This window comes from Ursus americanus, chromosome 8 (genome assembly GCF_024610735.1).
Source record: "Ursus americanus isolate L20-20 chromosome 8, mUrsAme1.1.p, whole genome shotgun sequence".
Taxonomy (NCBI): Eukaryota; Metazoa; Chordata; class Mammalia; order Carnivora; family Ursidae; genus Ursus; species Ursus americanus.
In genome coordinates, this window is record NC_142134.1 from 67,363,730 (window position 1) to 67,383,367 (window position 19,638).

Below are 19,638 nucleotides of genomic sequence, written 5' to 3' on the forward strand. Positions count from 1 at the left end.
AACACATGTTTTTGTTAAAGAAAATGAGAGAGGGGCATCAGTTTGGGGATAAGGTTACCAGATTTTCGTGGAAGTCCAGGGAGACAATCCAAGTCTTTGTAGAAGAATCTGAGGATTCTTCGCAGACCATTAGCCTTTGGAACTGAATTGTGAAGGATAAATTTAAGTGTCCCAGGCTGGTGAAGGGACAAAGGCTTATCAGGTAGTAAAGGAGAGACAAGCAAGTTAACTCAGTTGGCATATAGGTTGCAACTGGAGAAATGGCAAGACAGTGGTCTAGAATCAAAAGTAGTAGCTGCGTCTTGAAGTGCTTTGTTTAAAAAATAGTTTTGGACTTTATGTTTCCCAACCAAAGTGTGCTTTTCTTGAATTATCTGGGGTAGAGGACAAGATTTTTTTGTTATTAATTTTAATCTGTCATTAACTGATACTTTTAAAAACATAATAACGGTGAATTACTAGAAAAATTAAAGGAAAAAAACAAAACATAAGCCCACTGAGAATTGCTCCTGGCAGCAACATCAAGTTGCTATAAAATTTTCTAAATATTTACTGTCAATTTCTGTCCTTTTCTCATTGCAGACAAGTAATAAATAATTTGTGAGCTAGCTCTGGTTCACAAACCACATTTTGAGTAGCACAGATCTAAATAACGCATCCCAAAAAATGCTACAGTGATCAAATGTGTATGGGAGACATTGCGTATTTTCTCTGTTCCATCCTCCCCTTGGGAGAGGCATAAACTGCATTACCAAATTAAAGAACCCTAGGAAATCTTGCAGTAAACACAATTGCTTAAATTGGCCTAAATTTCCAAAATTTTCCTTTCTTTCCATTATTCATGAATGCATTCATTTCATCTTTCATTAATCAAGTGTTTGTTGAGTGCCTACTGTTTGCCCCCCAGTGTTCCATGCACTGAGGATACGGACACAAGTCCCTGTTCTCATTCACCTTGTGTCCCATGGGATGAGACAGACAATAAACTAAATCATGAAGGCAGATTAGAGTGAATTAGGTAATGTTAATGCTGGGGTGACCAGTGAGATCCAACAAGGGATATTGCAGTTAAATATTTTCACTGAAAATATGGTATTTGGGTAAAAACCAAAGGTGTGGAAGCAAACCATGCAGAGGTGGGCTGGGAGGGAGAGTGATCAGTCCGAGAGTGATCTATGCAAATTCCCTGAGTCAGGAAGGTGCCTGTAAATTTGGGTAAAAGCTAGAGCAGAAAGAGTGGAGAGAAGAGAAGTGAGAAAGTCAAAGAGGTAGGAAGAAACCAGACCATGCCAGACCTTGTAGATCTTTGTATGATTTTGGCTTCCACTCTGAGTGGTATTGGAAGTCATTGGAGGACCGGACCAGAGGCCTGATATCATCTGACTTGTGTTTGCACGGACCACCCTGGCTCCTCTTTAGAGGAGAGGTTAAAGGAGACAGAGCTTTAATTAGGGAGATCAGCTGGAAAGTTATTTCAGTAATTCAAGCTTGAAGCTGAAAATGCTCAGAGTAAAGTAATGGGTAAAGGTAATGATAAAAGTAGTTGGATTCTGAATATACTTTGAAGGTAGTTCTGTCTACATCCTAAGGATTAGCTCATAGATTGGCTGCGGAATGTGAGAGAAGACAAGGAAATGATGCTACTGAAGTGTTTGACTTCAGGAATTAGAATTCACTTGTCCTGAAACCGGGGAAAGCTAAAGGAGGAGGAGATTTGGGAGTGTGAGTATCAGGAGTTCAGTTTTGAGCTTGATAAGTTTGAGATGCCTAGTAGACATTCAGGTGGAGATGCCAAGTAGGCGATTGGACATGTGAGTCTGGAGAGCAAGAGGTGAAGATATACTTTTGGGAGTTATCAGCATTTACATGCTATTGGAAGCCATGCAACTAGATAAGACCATTAAGGGAGTGAGTGTAGACAAAAAAGTCCAAAGTCTGGTCCCTGGGGTATACTGCTTCATTAAGAGCTTACACAGATGAGAAGAAAGAAGGACAGGAAGACCATCCGGAGATGAAGTAGGAAAACTAATAGAGTTTAATGCCATGGAAATTAAGTAAAGAATATATTTCTAGGAGGACAGGGTGTTCAACCCTATTAAATACTGCTAATGATCAGGTAAGCCCAAGATTGAGAAACAGCCATGGGATTTAGCAAAGTGGACATCATTGGCAACTTTAACAAGAGCAGTTTTAGTGAGACTGGAGATGAAAGCCTAGTTGGAGTATCTTCAAGAGGAATCTGGAATAAGGGAATCAAAGAAAGAGACCACAGAACCTGTTTTGAGGAGTTTGGGGCAGTAGTTGGAGGGGACATGAGCATAAGTGAGGTGATTTTGATGGTGATGGTGATGATGATATTGGTGGTGGGGTTAGGGATGGTGATGGTGGTGCTCATGGCGATTAGTGATGATGATGATGGTGGTGGTTGGTGGTTATGAAAAGAATAACAGCATGTTGATACGTTGGTGAAAAACACAATGCTGTAGGGGGAAGAGGAACACCTTGAGCAGGTGAGAGGAAACAGAGTCTTGTACATACTTGTAGGGATTGGTTTTACCTAGGAGTAGGTTCAGAAAGGAGAGAGGTATTTGAGCATAGATTAAAGTGGGTGAGGGGATGCCATAGGAGCTTCCTTTTTGATTGCTTTTCTTTTCTCAGGAGGTTTTAAGCTGAGAATAAGAATGGGACAAGTAGGAGAAATCTGAAGTGAGAGATAACATGAACCAATTGGCCAGAGGAGTGGGGGAGTGAATACAAGACATGTGCTCTGATGGCCAGGCAGCCCTGAGGGCTCTCTGGGAAGTGAACGTGGACTTCACGTGAGACGTGTCAGCATGGCTGTGTGATTTAAGCACACTACCTTTTTTCTTTTCTTTCTTTTTTTTTTAAAGATTTTATTTATTTATTTGACAGAGAGATAGAGATAGCCAGTGAGAGAGGGAACACAAGCAGGGGGAGTGGGAGAGGAAGAAGCAGGTTCACAGCAGAGGAGCCTGATGTGGGGCTCGATCCCAATCCCATAACGCCGGGATCACGCCCTGAGCCGAAGGCAGACGCTTAACCGCTGTGCCACCCAGGCGCCCCAACACTACCTTTTTTCATGTACCACTTCTTGCCAATCAACTGAAACTCTTTGTAAAGTACCCATAGTTCTCGATCAGAGGGGAAAGGGAGGTTTTAGACAGGACATAGGTGTGGTCAAACTTACATAGAGGGTCTCCAGGGCATCAGCATGTAGGATGGATTCATAGAGAATAAGATGGAGGACAGAACTTAGGAAGGAGGTTATGGAGGCAAGAACTGATGAATGTGAGTACCAATTCTTTCGTCTTTGTGTCTCTGCGTGGTTTAGAGAATGTCATATTTGAGAAGGTATTCTCTTTTTCCATGGAGCAAAGAAGGAGCACATCCCCATCAGGCCTCTAGATCAGATGATTTTGGTATTTGCTTTTGCTTAACATTATTCTGGGGCTGCCATATGCCACTCCGCATACCCCAGCATTTCCATCTGCCTCTACGCTCTACAAGAGGCAGGTTTACAGGAAGGAGGGAAGCTGGCCAGGGAGTGTGATTTTGTTTGCATGAATGAACTAGTTTTGCATTGCTTACACTCCACTGGTTTTTAGCCCCCTCCCTCCCCAATCCCAGGAGAGCCTTCTTACAAGATGAAGGCATTCCTGACTGTTTGATGGGGTTCTTTTTATGGAGGGAGAAGCTTGGAAGATGAGGAATTGAGATAGTAAATGACGGTGAAGGATTATCTGAAAAAACTGCTCACTGACAATTGGGAGCCAGAGATTTGATTTTTTTTTATCTCATTTTGGAAAAATTCTGAAAAACATAGCTGGCGTGCTAAAAGGCAATAAACCTGGCAGGAAGGTAAAGAGAAAGGGCCAGCAAGCTGCCAACAAGGAATTAAAAGAGATCATGGAATACAGCCCAGAGCTCTGGCAGGCTCCTAAGGGTGGTCCGGGAGAAGCAGCGGCATATAACAAATGATCATGAGCTAAGACCTGATTCATTCAGTGGGAAATGAAGATGGAAGCAAAGAAAGAAACCTAGACTCCACAAAATGAAAGATTTCTCTTATAAAGCAGACATAGTAAAATGGAAGAAGAGGGAGAATGGAAGTTAGATACAATACATAGGATGGTTTTTCAGCCAGCTGAAGAGGGTACGGGCAAAGGCCATACAAAAAATCACCAGGTTCAGAATTTGACTCATTTGGAATGTTCCATCGGAGGAGAAGATGTGGAGAAAGCTCATGACAGCCTGGATCCCCTGAGTGAGCAAGGGGTGTAATATGAAGAGGTATCCCTTGGAGTTCTTGAACAACACATCTTGAGATCTTTGGGAATCTGCAAGTCACGAACAGCACCATAGTCTATACTTCATCTCGTCAAGTGAACTAAATGTAACTTTGTATTGGAAAAGCTGCTCCGGGTATGTGGGCATAATGAAAGCAAACCTACCTGGAAATAATCAAAGAGGAGCAAATTTACATGGAGCTGGAGAGGCTGGACCAGGCTAGCTTACCCCACAGAAAAGCTTACTGAGCTTATCCGCCTCTCTTGGAAAGTGATTGGAACATATCCTAAGAGTGACTCAAAAGATGAAAACAGCAAATGTAGAGTTTCCCCAGACCCAGTCTACTGAACTCCTTTCTTTAAATTATTTGGATGTACAGAGTGACATTACAGAAAAGAAGAGACCCTTCTTTTAGTAAAGTTGGTAAAGAAAACTTCACAATAGAAAAATCACCATTTTCTATAATGTTTATCTGAGCCAGAATTTAGCTATCTGAACCTACATTTACTTTAATGTGCTTTGGAAACTGTGTCACAAGTGCATTACATCTATGGTTTTACGGATATTATTACTAGCACAAGACTTAATTTTCAAGAGTGAGTTGATTTAAAGAAATATAAAGTAAAAAAAAAAAACTATACAGGTGAGTAGCAGATTGATCTAAAAATTGAACCAAGGTGTATGACATAATTGTACTTAGAAATATGAGTAACAGCTTAACAAAGACAAGTTACTTCAATATAGGGAAATACTGTGCCATCATTCAGACTTGCTCAGACTAAGAGGATATATGAGCAAATCCTGATCCTACTGCAAAGATGTAGTTTGGCAAATTGGAAAGACAAAATCTTTTGGGACAGATGGATCTAGATTCAGTTGTTGGCTCTGCACCCTTTTTTTTTGCTGAATGGGTTTGGGGAAACTGCTTAATGTCCTCATGATTAAGTTACTTTATTTTGTCATAATATCATATATAGTGCTCAGCAAATGCCCTGCCCAGAGAAAGAATTAAATTCTATCACCATTATTGTAGGTATAAAAAACAAGGTCAGTTTTCTTCTCTCTGCTAACCAACAGATAATGAGGCAGTCAAGTCTGATGAAGTGATATGATGGAAAAAGGACAACATGTATAAACAAAAGATTTGGGTTTAATCTGCAGAGTCAAAAAATGTCCACTTAATTAATGTGCAACTTAGCCATTCATTTATTTTTTTCTGAGCCAAATATAGAAAATCCAACTGGGATGGTACACGGTTACATCGAGAGTAATATCTAAACATATATGAGATGATATCTATAAGACTATCACATACATATGGTGACAAATGGAGAGAGAGGCAGAGAGCATGGTGGAGAAAGGGAGGATGGGAGGAGAAGAAAGAACAGGTTATTGTGGAAAGACAGGTGGCTTTGAGCTAGAATATCTTTATTCATTTCCTCCCTTTGAAAAGGGTGGAAACTTTAATCTCCTTATCCATTCAGTAAATGCAATAGAACCTATATCAATGGATTCTTTGATGAAATATCTACCTCCCTACCTATCTACCTATCGTTTATCTACATAGAGGAAGTGCTCAGTGGATTTCAGTCACATTTTAGTTGTTTCTACCACAATTAAGCTCTGTACTGTGGTCTCGTGGGGCGTGGCTGATTTTAGTGGATTGTGGCTCCCTGGTGCATTTGGAAAAGCAAAGCAAAGGGAAGTTGAATTTATCAAGTAGTGGAAGACAATTACTGAGAGATCCCCTTTGGGGTCATTGTTTGGATCCTGTCTTCTCTAGGAATGGGTCTCTATGTCACAGGAGTGGGGCGGTGGTGGCAGATTTTTTTTTCCTTGCCTGTAGCTGACTGGGCCAGGAGCAGACACACCTGACCCAAGCCATTCTAATTTGTAGAAAGACAAGGAATAGGAGCAGCTGAATCAGACTTGCTGCACTGAATTACTACATAGAAAGCCTACTGCAAAGTCTTGTCAAGTGAACTAAATGTAACTTTGTATTGGAAAAGCTGCTCCGGGTGTGTGGGCATAATGAAACCAAACCTACCTGGAAATAATGAAAGAGGAGCAAGAGAGAGAGGCAGTTGGTCATCCTAGTCTACTAGGGTGACCAACTATCCCCGTTTGCCTGGGACGGAGGAATTTCCCCAGAACTTGGGACTCTCAGTGCTAAAAGTGGGGCAGTCCTCAATAAACTAAGGTGGTTGGTCACTGCATGAGCAACCCTGGTCACTGTCCTTCTCAAAGCCCAATTACTCAGATCTTGCATGGATTCCTACCTCCGTATCCTTTCCATAAACTAAATTTTTAAGCTTAAACTATCCAGAATCAAACCAAAAGAATCTTAAAAAAGCATAGTGCTATATACAAAAAAAAATACTGAAGGAGACGAAAAGAACGTCTATATAAAATGGAAACTGTTAACTCCAGCTGTCAACCTTGAATGGAATTCTTTATTGCTCCTAATATTTGTGCTAGAAAACTACTACTTAGTTAAATTTGCCAAAAGCATGCCTTTTCTAATGCTCCTTAATATTCAGTGAATTATGTTAGTAAATTGAGAAGGATTATCTACTTACTCTGTTTGGAAAATTGACTCATTACCTCTGTTACAGAAAGGGATGAGGGTGTCTTTACCATCAGAAGCATTTTACCCTGAAGTCATGATGATGAATCAGGAATTCGATCAGGCTGTGTCTCCAGTGAATTGCACTGTCAAATAATGTTAATAGAACCAACTGAAGCTTCTCTCACGGCCTTCTCAAGCTTTACTGTGCCTTAGGATCTCTTTGAGAAGAAGTTAAACATTTAGTCTCTTGGACCTCCTTCGTGGAGTCTGAGGCAGGGCCTCTGCATCTGCTGTTAACAAAGCACCCCCGTTCATTGCTTCTCGAAGTGTGATCTAGTCCAGGTTTCACCTGGGAGCCTGTGAGAGAGAAGTAAAATTTCAGGCCCACCCTAGACCCACTAAATAGCATCATACCTTAGGTGTGTTACCCTAGGGGTTTCTGAGGCAGTTGCACAAGGACCACATGTTGAAAATATATTCTAGTATCTTCTGAGCCAACAATAGCAACAAGAGTTAATGTTTTTGAGAGCTAATTCTGTCCCAGGCATTATTCTAGTACCTTAGCATGACTTGACTCAGTTAATCCTCCCAAGGACTCTTAGAGGTCATTGCTTTTAGATAAGGAACTGGACGCTCCAAAAAAAGAAAGTTCTCAAGTTCACCAGCAGGTGAGTAATAGGATCTTGCTTCAAAGGCAGAAGGTTTGCTGGCTGAAAGGCGGTAGGGACCATGTTCAAGCAGCAGTTTAGGGAAGACATTCCTTATGGCCTGAAAATCAAAAGCTGTAAGGCATTGTTTATTGTATTGCTGATAATGAATGCCAAATACGCTTTCTGGGCATTCTGCGCGCCTCAGCCCCCTCACCTGTGACCCGTGGATGATATACCTCACCTCATGGGGCTGCTGTGAGGCTTGAGTGGGCTGCCTGAGGCAAAGGGCAGGGCAGAGGGCAGGGTGGGCTTCGCCGAGGGGCTCATGGATCTTTCACAATGTGGAACGAGTGAGGGCTTTGACCTTGAGAATCCTGGCTGGGACCCTTTGTTCTGCTCATCGTTTGGTCCTCTGCCAAGATGTCTCTGAATTGTGGTTCACTTTCTTCACCTGTCAAATGAGGTTGATAAACCCCATCTTCTAGTATTGCTGGAGGAATTAAATGAGCTATGTTCATTAGGTATCAAGCTCTCTACCAGTTCCACACAAAGGATGCAGTAAATGGTTATTACTTATATTTTCCTATTGTCATAGCTTTTCCCCCAAATTTTAGGCCATTATTATCCTCTGCCAGATAATTATGAAGTCTCAGCATCGGAAGGGGTCTTAGAAGTTGTAAAATTTTCTCCCACCTTTTCACCCTCAAGCCTGCCCAAGCTATGAGACAGCTGACTCACACATATTATGCTCTGCTTCCTAAACAAGAGAACCTTCTCTTTGAATCTGTGGCTCTAAAATGACTGCCACAAGGCAGTAAAAACTAATTTATTGATGGCTGAAAGATACCTAAACTATGGGTAGCCCCAGCTGTCCATCGATGAAAATGGTTTCCTCTTGAATAAACACAGAGCCAGAATGAAGCAGGTTTACTAATTAAAATAAGAACAAAAGTGTGCATTCCCTTCATTAAGGAATACAGCCTCTCTTCACACTGGGAACTTTCATAGTATTAACTATTTCATTCATTCATTCATTCATTCATTTTAGTATTAACTATTTAAAAACACTGCAAAAAAATTTTTTTTCCCCCAGAAAGCTTTGGCTGTCTTCCCATGCTGAGTCCTCTGAAGAGACAATTCCACATGCAGGACAAATAATATTACTCATGATGACAGTGAGGATGATAATTATAGCGTCGTTGTCATGGTGGTAGTTGTGATAACAGTACCTGATGTTTCACATGTTTATTTTGTGCCCTGTGCTGTTTTGAATACTTTATTGTTTCAGGTGTGTATTCAAGCCACCCTGGGGGGTGGGGAGGGATGTGTGTTGTTATTATTACTTCCATTCATGTTGAGTAAGTTGCCCAAGACCATTTATATGGAAGCCAGGATAAGAACCTAGACAGTGTGACAACAGAACCCAAACTCCAACCACCAGCAAGTGCCAACTCAGGGGAAGAGAGACTCCTCCCTTTTCGGTAATTTCTACCCTTTCATCTCCAGGAGTCTCCTTTCCTGGAAGCTCCTGACTTCTTTTTCCGCTTTCCACGTAGTCTGGCTCTTGGATCTAAGGACTCTCAGCTGCATACCAGAATTTAAAACACTGAATTTTCAGTGTAGTGGCATCATTTGGTAGACTTTTGCTTAAAAAAAGAAAAAAATTCTTCTTTAAATTTGAAATTCTCTGTTTTATTTCCAACATGTTCAGTGATCAGATTCTCTCAGTGCCTAAGTCCCCAGTGGTTTATTTTATTTATTTTTAAAGATTTATTTACTTATTTCTTTGAGAGAGAAAGAGAGAATGAGCAGGGGGAAGGAGAGGGGGAAGCAGACTCCCTGCCTGACTCGGGCTGGACCCCAGAACCCCAGGATCATGATCTGAGCCTAAGGCAGAGGCTTAGCCTCCCACTGAGCCACCCAGGCGTCCCTCCCCGCCCCCCCACCCCCACCCCGTGGTTTAAACCAAGTGGTTAAAGGATGCAAACTCTCCTTGCTAGCTTCTGGAAAGTTAGAGAAATAAGGACTTTTTTTTTTTTCTTTTAGCTGTCAACACTTGAAGCTCTTAGTTCAGTTAGCTTAGTTTCAGTAGGAAATAATTTTCTCTTAAGCAAGTAAGAATCCTCAACCATTTTGAATATTAGTCTATTCAGATGCCCTAAGAATTGCTCTCTTATGGTTTCCTTTTCCTTTAATCCTCACTTGACTTTGGGCCTGAAAATGGCCTTGAAACCTATTTGGTATCTTGTTACCAGCAAAGATGTTTTCACAATATTTTCTCACATGTCCCTTTGTAAAAATTACCTCGACCACCTTAAGATTTTTTTGATTGCTGTTACCACACCACTGATATATTCAGTAACACTTACAACCGTGCAATGTGGCTTCATTAAGGATCTTTCATTTGTCATTGTTGGGGGAAAGATGATCATTTTGAGTTATCTTCTCTGCCACAGAAATAGCAGAAACCACTAACTTCTTATAGCTTGCTAAAACTTAAAGGACATTCGCGTGCTTTTGATTCTTCAAGGAATTTTGCAGAAGAGGGGTTATTATCATTTTTATTTTATAAATAAGGAAAATCAGGAACCAAGAGGGTAAGTGCCATCTATCTGTAGTGGAATCAGAATTCAAAACCATTTTTTCCTGATCTAATCTCTTTCACTATCCCCATGGATTTGGATTTGCTTGCATTAGAATGCTTTCTGGGATATTATGCCACCATGGATAGTCTGTGATCATCGTTTACAAATGGCATAAACCACTGTTTCTTAACAATTGACATTTCACCTTATGCTGCTGCTATTCTCAGCTACAAAATGCCAGATGGGAAAGCGATCTTGTTACTCATTACTCAGGAAAAGCAGTAACTATGGAATGAAAACTAGCTTCAGATGACAAAGAACCACTTGCTGTTATCACAGGTCTAAGAAAATTCTCCTGTTGCCTGTGATTAGGACATTGAGTCCCCCTTATCCAGAAAAAAAAATGTTTGAATATTCTTTTCATTTGATGAAACACCTCTCTTGTGCCATTTACAGTCACTACTATGTTATTTTTGCTCTGTGTCTAAAACCACCCATTTGTCTTCCTATCTGTAAGCAGCACATATAAAGTTTAATGCCCTGAAGTCCCAGTTTTTCAAATCCCAAATTATTTCATGACTTTGAAATAACTGTAAGCAGTGTTCAGTACTCAATAGAGTTGAATCCTAATAAAATATCTTCATGAAAAATAGATTTGTAGAGTAATTAAAATGTCAAAGTATATTCACATGCTTTTATTTGATCCTTTTAATATTCCTATCAGTAGGCCAAGGGAATATAAGATTCATTTTAAAGATGTTAAATGGAGGCACAGACACAGGAAATGATGTCCAAATCCACTGAACTATCAGGTGTCAGGTTGGGAAGATCAAATGGAAACTGATTTAGAAGAAAGAGCAAGAATTTGGCAATGGCCATGTTAAGTTGTGGTGTCTCTTAAGTTTCTAAGAGGAGTCTGATATGGATCCTGAGATGTCCAGGACAAGGAGATGGAGTTGTTAGCACACCGATGGATTTAAAACTATGAGTATGGCTAAGGTTACCAAAAAAACAAGCCAAGATAGATAAAGAATTAAGTATGAAGTAAACTCGGAGGTACTCCAACATTCAGAGGTGGGAAACTGACAAAGAACCAACAAGAAAGAGTAAGAGAAGCTATCAGTAAGAATGGAAGAAATTAGGTAGTTGCATCCTGGAATATAAGGCAATGAACATTTATAAGGAAAGAAAGTGCTCATAGTGGGTTAAACATTCCTGATATGCCAAGTAAGATAAGGACTGAAATTAACTCCTCTTTAGCAGTATAGCAATCACTGTCAACCTTGCTAAGAGGTTTTAGGCTGGAATAAATATGAGAGAGAACAAAAAGAGAGGAATTAGACACAACAAATATAAACAACCCTATTGAAAAACAAAGGATGAAGACTATGTGTATTTACTCTTGAGGCATACCTGATTGTTATGTCCTCAGTGGGTAATACCAGTCAGGGCTTTTAGTATCAATGATGACATCATGAACTACAAGTTCTAGCAAGGGAGAATTATCAAGAGACACCGTTGTTTGCCTCCTGGGGATCTCTGCAGACCCTGGAGGAATGGGTGTCCATGGTAGTCTCTAACTCAATTTGTCAGTCATGCTCTCTCACTGGCGGGACCTGGAGTTGAAATATTATAGAGAGAAAGTTTTTAATCTCAACAGTAATGTAAAAAAAGGAGGGGGGTAAAATTTAAAACCTAAAAACAAAGAAAAAACACAATGCAAAAGAAAATAAAAGTAAAACATAGGTTTATAAGCAACAGAAAGTAGGACTGGTCTTGAATAGCTTACCTTTTTTAATAGATATTTGCAGGTACTTTTTAAATGATGTAATGAAGTCAGTAGATTTGATGTTCAATAAATATTAGATCTTTTTCCAGAGCCTCCAAACGAACCTTGCTGTTCTCCCTCAGATCTTCTGTCTCTAGTCTATCAGACAAAGTATTTGAAATGAAGAGAAATGTGTAATAGATTTGAAAGTAATCATAGAAGGATGAGTGGGTATAACAGAAAGATATAGTGGGGGGGAAGATTCTTAGTAGCCCTTTATCTTTTTTTTTCTATGGGGGGGAAGAAAAAAAAAGATTCAGACAGGTTGCATAATTTGCTCAAGTTCTGTGCTTTCTGACTCTTAATGCCTCCTTCTTGCAATCAATGATATTTCAGTATGGAAAGTCCTGTGAATTAGATGAATTCTAGTGAATGGACAACAGGAGAAGGAAAATTGAGAAAGGCATTGTAAACAAGGGCAGATGGAAGCCCGAAGCAGTGAGAATAATTTAAATTTGATACAGAAGGTGACAGGCAGCCCTGGAGGTTTGAGGAAGGAAAGGATGTGGTCAAAACTATGAGCAAGGAAGATTTTTTTGACAGCTTTTGGTACTGATTGGACATTTCATAATATGAAATAGTGCTTGAGGTCTTGGAAAAATATTTTATATATGTTGATTTTTTTTGTATTTTTCCAGTATTACATAAATTGCCATACATTCTAGGAATTAGACTCTTTGTTTTGATTTGTTTTGCTTCGTTTCAGGAGGTCATGCAATTGAGTTAGGCAACAGCACTACACAGCTCAAACCCAATCATTTCATTCGGCTTAGCACAATTTTCACAATATATAAATGATTCTGATATTTATTCAAGTTGAATAGAGATGTATGATCCCATCAAGTTAATTATTAACAGGAAAAAATGAAAGTATGATACTGTTTAAATAGCAGATGTGTTAATACAGAGTAATTATGTTGACTGAAAATGAACAGTTCCATCAGGCAGATGCCCAATTTTTCCCCGAACCAGTGTCAACACTGAATGTCTTTTAATACACTGGAAAATTACTAGGCAGATCTGAAATAACAAAGCAATCACTGCAGGCTTTGTTTAAAATTCCTCTAGAGAATAGGACAAATAAAATGATTACAGTGATTTGAATAGTTGGAATTTTATAGCCACTCACTTAGAAAAACAATCTCCCAATTAGTTGACAGTTGATAGCTTCTGATGTTTCCTGAAGTGGTTTCTGCATTAGGAGTATTGATCTCTACTTCTATTCAGTAGGTTATCTGAGAGAAGGTTATTCTCATTATAGTGAACACACATAAAAGCTGTACTTACAAATACACATATATTACTATTTCAAATGTATGGTCTAAATGTATTGCTTATATGAGCTTCTATTGCTTGTACTGCTAACTATTGTGCTATTAACTATTGCAGCAGTATTATGCAGGATATTTGTGAGTTTGGAAGCTTTATGTTCTTCTACTCTGGTTTTCTCGACTAGAGTTCTGAATTTAATGCTTTCATTTTCCTTTCTAATTGGGGCAGAGAATAAGGAAGGTCACTGGATTTTCCAAACTGAGCGTTGGAGAAGTCTTAACATAGATTGTGATTTTCTAAGGTCAGGCACCTTAAAGTTGGAAGTAGTCACAGATATTTGCTTATAAATTAAAATGGATGGACTGTGAATTAAATACTCTGTTACCAAGTATATTAGATTGGTGCTTCCTGTGTAACAGAAAACCAAACTAAAACTGCCTTAAACAGGTAGAGCTTGTTCCTCACATAGCAAGAAGTTTGGGAATAATTTTATTTTGGTTTTGTGGATCAATCCTGTTAGAGCTGTGGTTTGGTATCTTTTGTGAATATCTTTCACTCATACCCACAAGATGGCTGCCTCAATTCCAGGCATAATATCAATACTCAAGTCAAGAAGAAAAGATAAGGGAAGTGTCAGGTGTGACCACATCAGTCCCATTTATCACAAAACACTATGTATAGCAATCCTGCAGACTTCTGTTTACATCCCATTGGCCAAGGACTCTACCACATGACCATTCCAAGTTGCAAGGCAGTCTGGGAAGATGTGTGGTTTTTACAGTCTTTCTAGTGGAGTCAGGCAAGGAAGAGAGTTGGGACTGAACATTGCATTAATTAGTTAACCAGTGATATCTGCCACAATCAGTGAAGAATACTGAAGAGTCTCCATACCCAGGGTTTCATTTGTTTAGCTATAGCTAATTCTACGTAAGGGTCCACTTTCAGGATTTACTAATGCAGATATTCAGGATTGATGTTTAATGGGACATACATAAACACGGGTTTGAATTAGGCACCTACACTCCCACAAGATACAAGACACGCTGGCAAGATGAGGTCAGGTCAGGGTGCAGACTTCCCTCTTATTTGCTCTTTTCTCTATTTTTTAATTACTTCTGGTATGTGTTAACATAATTTGGCTTTATCCCTGGAATTCTCCTAAAACCATGTTCTATTTTGTTTTGTTTTGTTTTAAAAAAGCAATGTTCTCTAAGTTAGCCTCAACTGCATATTTAAATTAGCACAACCATGTGAAATACCTATAATTGATAAAATTACTATATAAATCAACTTTAATGTCCATTTATTTTATTTGCATGCCCACATTAGTGTAAATATCTACTCTGTGTTATTTCACTAATAGGTTATGATTACTTTTCTAAGTTTTTCATAAATCATCTAGGTCCTTCATAAAAATCTTCTGATTTCATATATTTATTATACAACTTTGGTATCTCAATTGCGCAGCTCACTCACATTTATAGAAACTAGCCATTCTAGAGAAAAAGCCCTAAAGGAGACATATTTGAGTCATATTTTTGCACGGAAAAAAGTCATTATAATCATAATTGTATGTTAAACATTTCATAGAAATGACAAAAATTCTGTCTTAAGCGTAAAAAACATCATATATCTCTCCATAACATATTGCATCACGCTGTCTAACTCTATATACATTTATCAAATAGCAGATTGCGTAAAATTGCATTCGGAATCCTCAGAGAACTTTAGCTCTAGGAAAATATTACCATCCCAGCGCCAAAAAGGCCTTATCACGTCTCCTTACAGAAACATCTATGTAAGATCGAGACACATGCTTTGAAAATATCTGGCAAAGAGCACTGGCTACGAATCCCAAGAGCTAAATGTTTCATCATCCTAACAAGATTCAAGAAATTCATTACTGGAGAACTGAGTTAACAAGTATGAGCTAAGCCAACAAGAACATAAAAATTAGTTTCTTCTTTGGACCAGTAACTGAGTGTGCGCGTGAGCGTGCTCTCTCTCTCTCTCTCTCTCTCTCTCTCTCTCTCTCTCTCACACACACACACACACACAGCCACTGGTAAAATAAAGAAAGCTATAAAAGCTTGAGTTCCATTGACTTCCTGTTGACTAATCACTTTAGCCACAGCAGCTCTAATTAAAAGAAGATTAAAAGTAACAAAAGCTTTATCAGCCCTTTTTGTTACAAAGGGAGTTAGGGTTTCTTTGCTGGCTTGCTTAGCAACCCTATCACTATTTAGTTAAGCTACTTTGGAAGATCCACAGTACTTTATTTATATTTCAGTTTACCTTCTTTGAAACCTGAAAACAGTTCTACTTGCACCTGGCAGGAGGGTAGGTTGCTGGAAGTTGGGACATCCAGAATTACTGGACCCAAAGCAGTAAATTTACAAGGGTGCTCACCGAAATCCTAAAGGTTCGGCAAAATTTCCTCTGAAGCTTAGGAGAAGGCCTGAGGAGCAGCCGTCTGGTGGGTCCATCCTTGCTTTTGAAATCCCTAGAGAGATCCTAGAACCAGTTTTTTATTTGTTATAAAATTTGGCTTCTGTAAAAGATTTTGTTTGAAGTCAATATGTCTTGTTTTAAAATTTTCGTTATTGTTGAGAACAGTTATGCTGAGGGAATACAGATATGAGAAAGAAAAAAAAAGAAAAAGAAAAGAAAAGAAAGAAAAGGCCTGAGCAGGACCTGGTGGAACCGCCTGTGAACCCATGCTTTATTTTTCAACACAAAAAGACAGCATTCAAAAGAGAAAATTCCATCCCGCAAGTCATGGCCTCGCATTCCCACTGCCTACCGCTCTGATAGGCTCCCAGAATGAGTAACTTACTGGGTACATATAGCTGTGGTAGGACGAACACTGCACTTAAACTAGAAAATTGGGTTTCCTGGCTTGACTACACCTGAAGAGGCAAAGGCCACAGTTACTTGTCCTCAAATCTGTGACTTCCCAGTTTATAACATGGTGGCACAGTTCTTTGTGTTCCAGGCACTGTGCCAGGTACTAAGGACCCAAACATAAATGTGACTGGCTGCTATACCCTGAAAGGGCTTACAGAATATCTGTATTCATCTGCATAGCAAACCAGCGAACATGTATCATAACTGTTCTGGGCTGCATAACATTCTAAGCACTTTCACAAGAATTATTTTTAAAATCTTCATGGAAATCCCATTAGGTACATAATGTATTTATTCTGATTTTATAGGTGGGGAATTGAGGCATTGATGAGTTATAACTTTCCCCAAGTCACACAGCTAGAAAGTGCAGAGATGTCTCTGAGCTTAGTTCTCAGAATGCCAGATCCCGCACCCTAAACAATTTTATTCCTTTGCTGTCCCTGAATCACGGAGATACGGCAAGAAGGAAATAGGTAGTGGTTTTGTGAATGCATTTTGGAAACAATGGTGTTCTGTGTATGTGTTTGTTATAGTTAAACCAAGGAGAGATAAATAAATCGTAAGTTACATAAATCACGATTGGAAATGTCCAAAAAAATATAAAGATATTAAATATAGAGGTGTAAAGAAGAACTACCTCAGGTTTCTGGGATGTAAATAATACTTTATAAATTATTCCTGTGTCTGATCCAGAGTCCCTGCTGGGTTAAATAACAGTAGGAAGGAAAATAAGGACCAGATATTTCCCAGGCTCTGACTATGTATATCTCATCCCTAGCAGCCAGCAAGACCAGCCAAATGGAGGTACATGTGAGTTTCATGACATTGAGTCAATCTGCTGTAAGAAAGGGTTGGGTTGGGCATCAATAATGAAGAAATAAACCCTCTTTGAGCTAGAGGGTGAACATTGTAAGTGAAGAAATTTGCTATCCCAGGGGTTTCACTTGTGTTTCAGAAATGAGAAACTCCAGCATTGTGAAGAGAAATAGGACGGAGGTGCTCAAGGTGCATACATTTCCCTTTTCCGCTTGAGCCCGGATTGTGTTCTGCTATTGTATCTAAAATCCTTTCTCTTCAGAACCTCTATTTGCAGAAACTACATTTGTAAATAAAAGCAGATGAGAGTAACTTAAAGGTCAATGGCAAAACTGAAATATAACCAGTGTTAAGCACAGCTTCTAGTAGAAGGCCTTCTTAATAACAAGGTGCCTGCAAACATGTGAGGTTAGGATTGGTTTTACTTCAGCTAGTGGGGGAGAAAAAAAATCTTGTCTGTGTTTGTGATTTGGGTCTAGCTCCTGGCTGCTAGAAAATGTGCCCTTTATTAAGAGCATGCAAATAGACATTTTAGAAATGTGCGATGCAGTATCACTCCTCAATTAACTTCTATTCATTCAGCCAGCAAGAATCAGTGTTGAGTCCATTAAAAATAAGAGGCTTCCTTTTCTATTCCCTTTGCTGTTATTGATATTGTTAATCATTTTAATTAGTGGCTTCCCACGATTCCAATCAAGCCCAATTAGACTCAAACCCGATAAACAATGAAGAGGTGAAAACAGCAGCTCAAAACATGGATTAATCTCACTAGTACAAAGTAGAAGTAGCTGCATTTGAAATTACTTCTCTTCACCTTTAAACAATGGCATTCCTGGTGCCACTGACTAGAATGGCATCTGATTGTTTTTGTGAAATGTAATCCATGTGAAATGTAACCCAAACCTTTCCAAACCCTTCACCTTCTATGACCCCTTCTACATATGCTTCTGTATTCTCATATTCTCCATCATGCCCTGGTTTACAGTTTCCCACACCAGCTACCGAAACAGTTGAAATCTCTTGGGCTTTCTCTTTCTTTCTCTCCTTTCATGTGCATGTTTCCCTGCCTTTCTGTCACCTTAGAAAGACCCATTCTCCCTTACAAAAGAGCAATTTCCATTCTCAGTGGTGTTCTGGAAGTTCAGTGCATACATTTTCAGGAAGCCACGATGTGTCTATCCCGGATCCAGTGCTAAATTATTTTATAAGACACTTTTTATGTAATTCCTTCAGGAACTCTATGAGGTAGTTACTTCTGTTAGTCCCATTTTATAGATGAGAGAAATCGAGGTTTTGAGAATATAAGTAACTCAGACATGGGTGACTCAATCAGTTAAGTACCTGTCTCTTGATCTCAGCTCAGGTCTTGATCTCAGGGTCATGAGTTCAAGCCCCACATTGTGCTTCACACTGGGTGTGGAGCCTACTTAAAAAAACAACAACAACAAACAATATATAACTTTATCAACCTAGAAAAAGTTCGATTCAGAATTTAAAATCAGCACTATATGGTCCCAGAGCCAAGTGCTGAACTCTTAAAGTTCAGACTTACGCCGGTCTTTCCCTTAGGAGCAGAGTCAAGACCATTTCCCAGTAAGAAAATGTACAAACACTAAAACTTCATCATTATTTTTTCTTAGAATAGCTGCAGTTAATGATATTACTTTTTAAATGAGAATCGCCTCACTTTAGCCAATCCATCCTCACTTCTCTGACCACACTTGCCAAGTGACATGTGCATTCTATCATTTAAGTGAGCCAAGAAATTTTTATCAGTATTCCCAGGTCTACACATAGATAATTTTTATCTGTTTGAAACTATTTAGTTGAAACATTGACATCTCTCTCATTACTTCAAACTTTCATGATCTCTCCATTTTAAATATTTGATATGGGAGAGCCTATGGAGCAGCAGCTGGATTTGATTCCTGGCTCTAGCATCTACTGCCTGGAATATCTCAAGCAGGTTACTTATCTTTTCTGAGCTGAGGGCTATGAATATAGACAGTATAAAGAATGAATGAATTGAACGCAGAAAATGGCAGTTATAAAATCTGTCTTGCAACATTTTTTAAAATTTTGCAGAATTAATTCAAACATATATGTAAATGTCCTTCACCTATAATTGCTTCTTAATAAATCAAAGTGTTAATGACTATTTATTTATCTGTATCATATATAAAGCATTTGATGATTTGTATATATGGAAGCAGGTAGATGGTTGATTTCAGCTAGGCAGAATATCAGGAGAGTGTGAGAGCTAATAGCAAAAATAAAACCAAAGGGACTCAGATTAGAAAGGAAATTGTGTATAGTAGGACATTAACCTGGTTATTGGAAATAGGATGGGCGAGGAGGCTTGACTGAAAAGAGCAAGATAATTAAAATAGCAATTACTAGCACTCAGAAGCCTTGTGTATCAGTCAGCTATTGCCCCAATAATGCTGAGAAATGACTCTACAATACAATGCTCATAAGAGCATTTATTAGCACACTCATTTTGTCTGATCTAAGACAGCTCACCAATATCTCTCACATCCTGGGTCAGCTAGGCATGGCTAAAGGATGGAGATTCGATTTAGAATGTTCTGTGATTTTTTGTTCTGGGGTCCAGGCTCCAGAGCACTAAATGATAACAGAGAGAGCTCGAGTATATATGCACATTTCAAGCTTTTGATTACATCAGGTCTTCTAATATCTTGT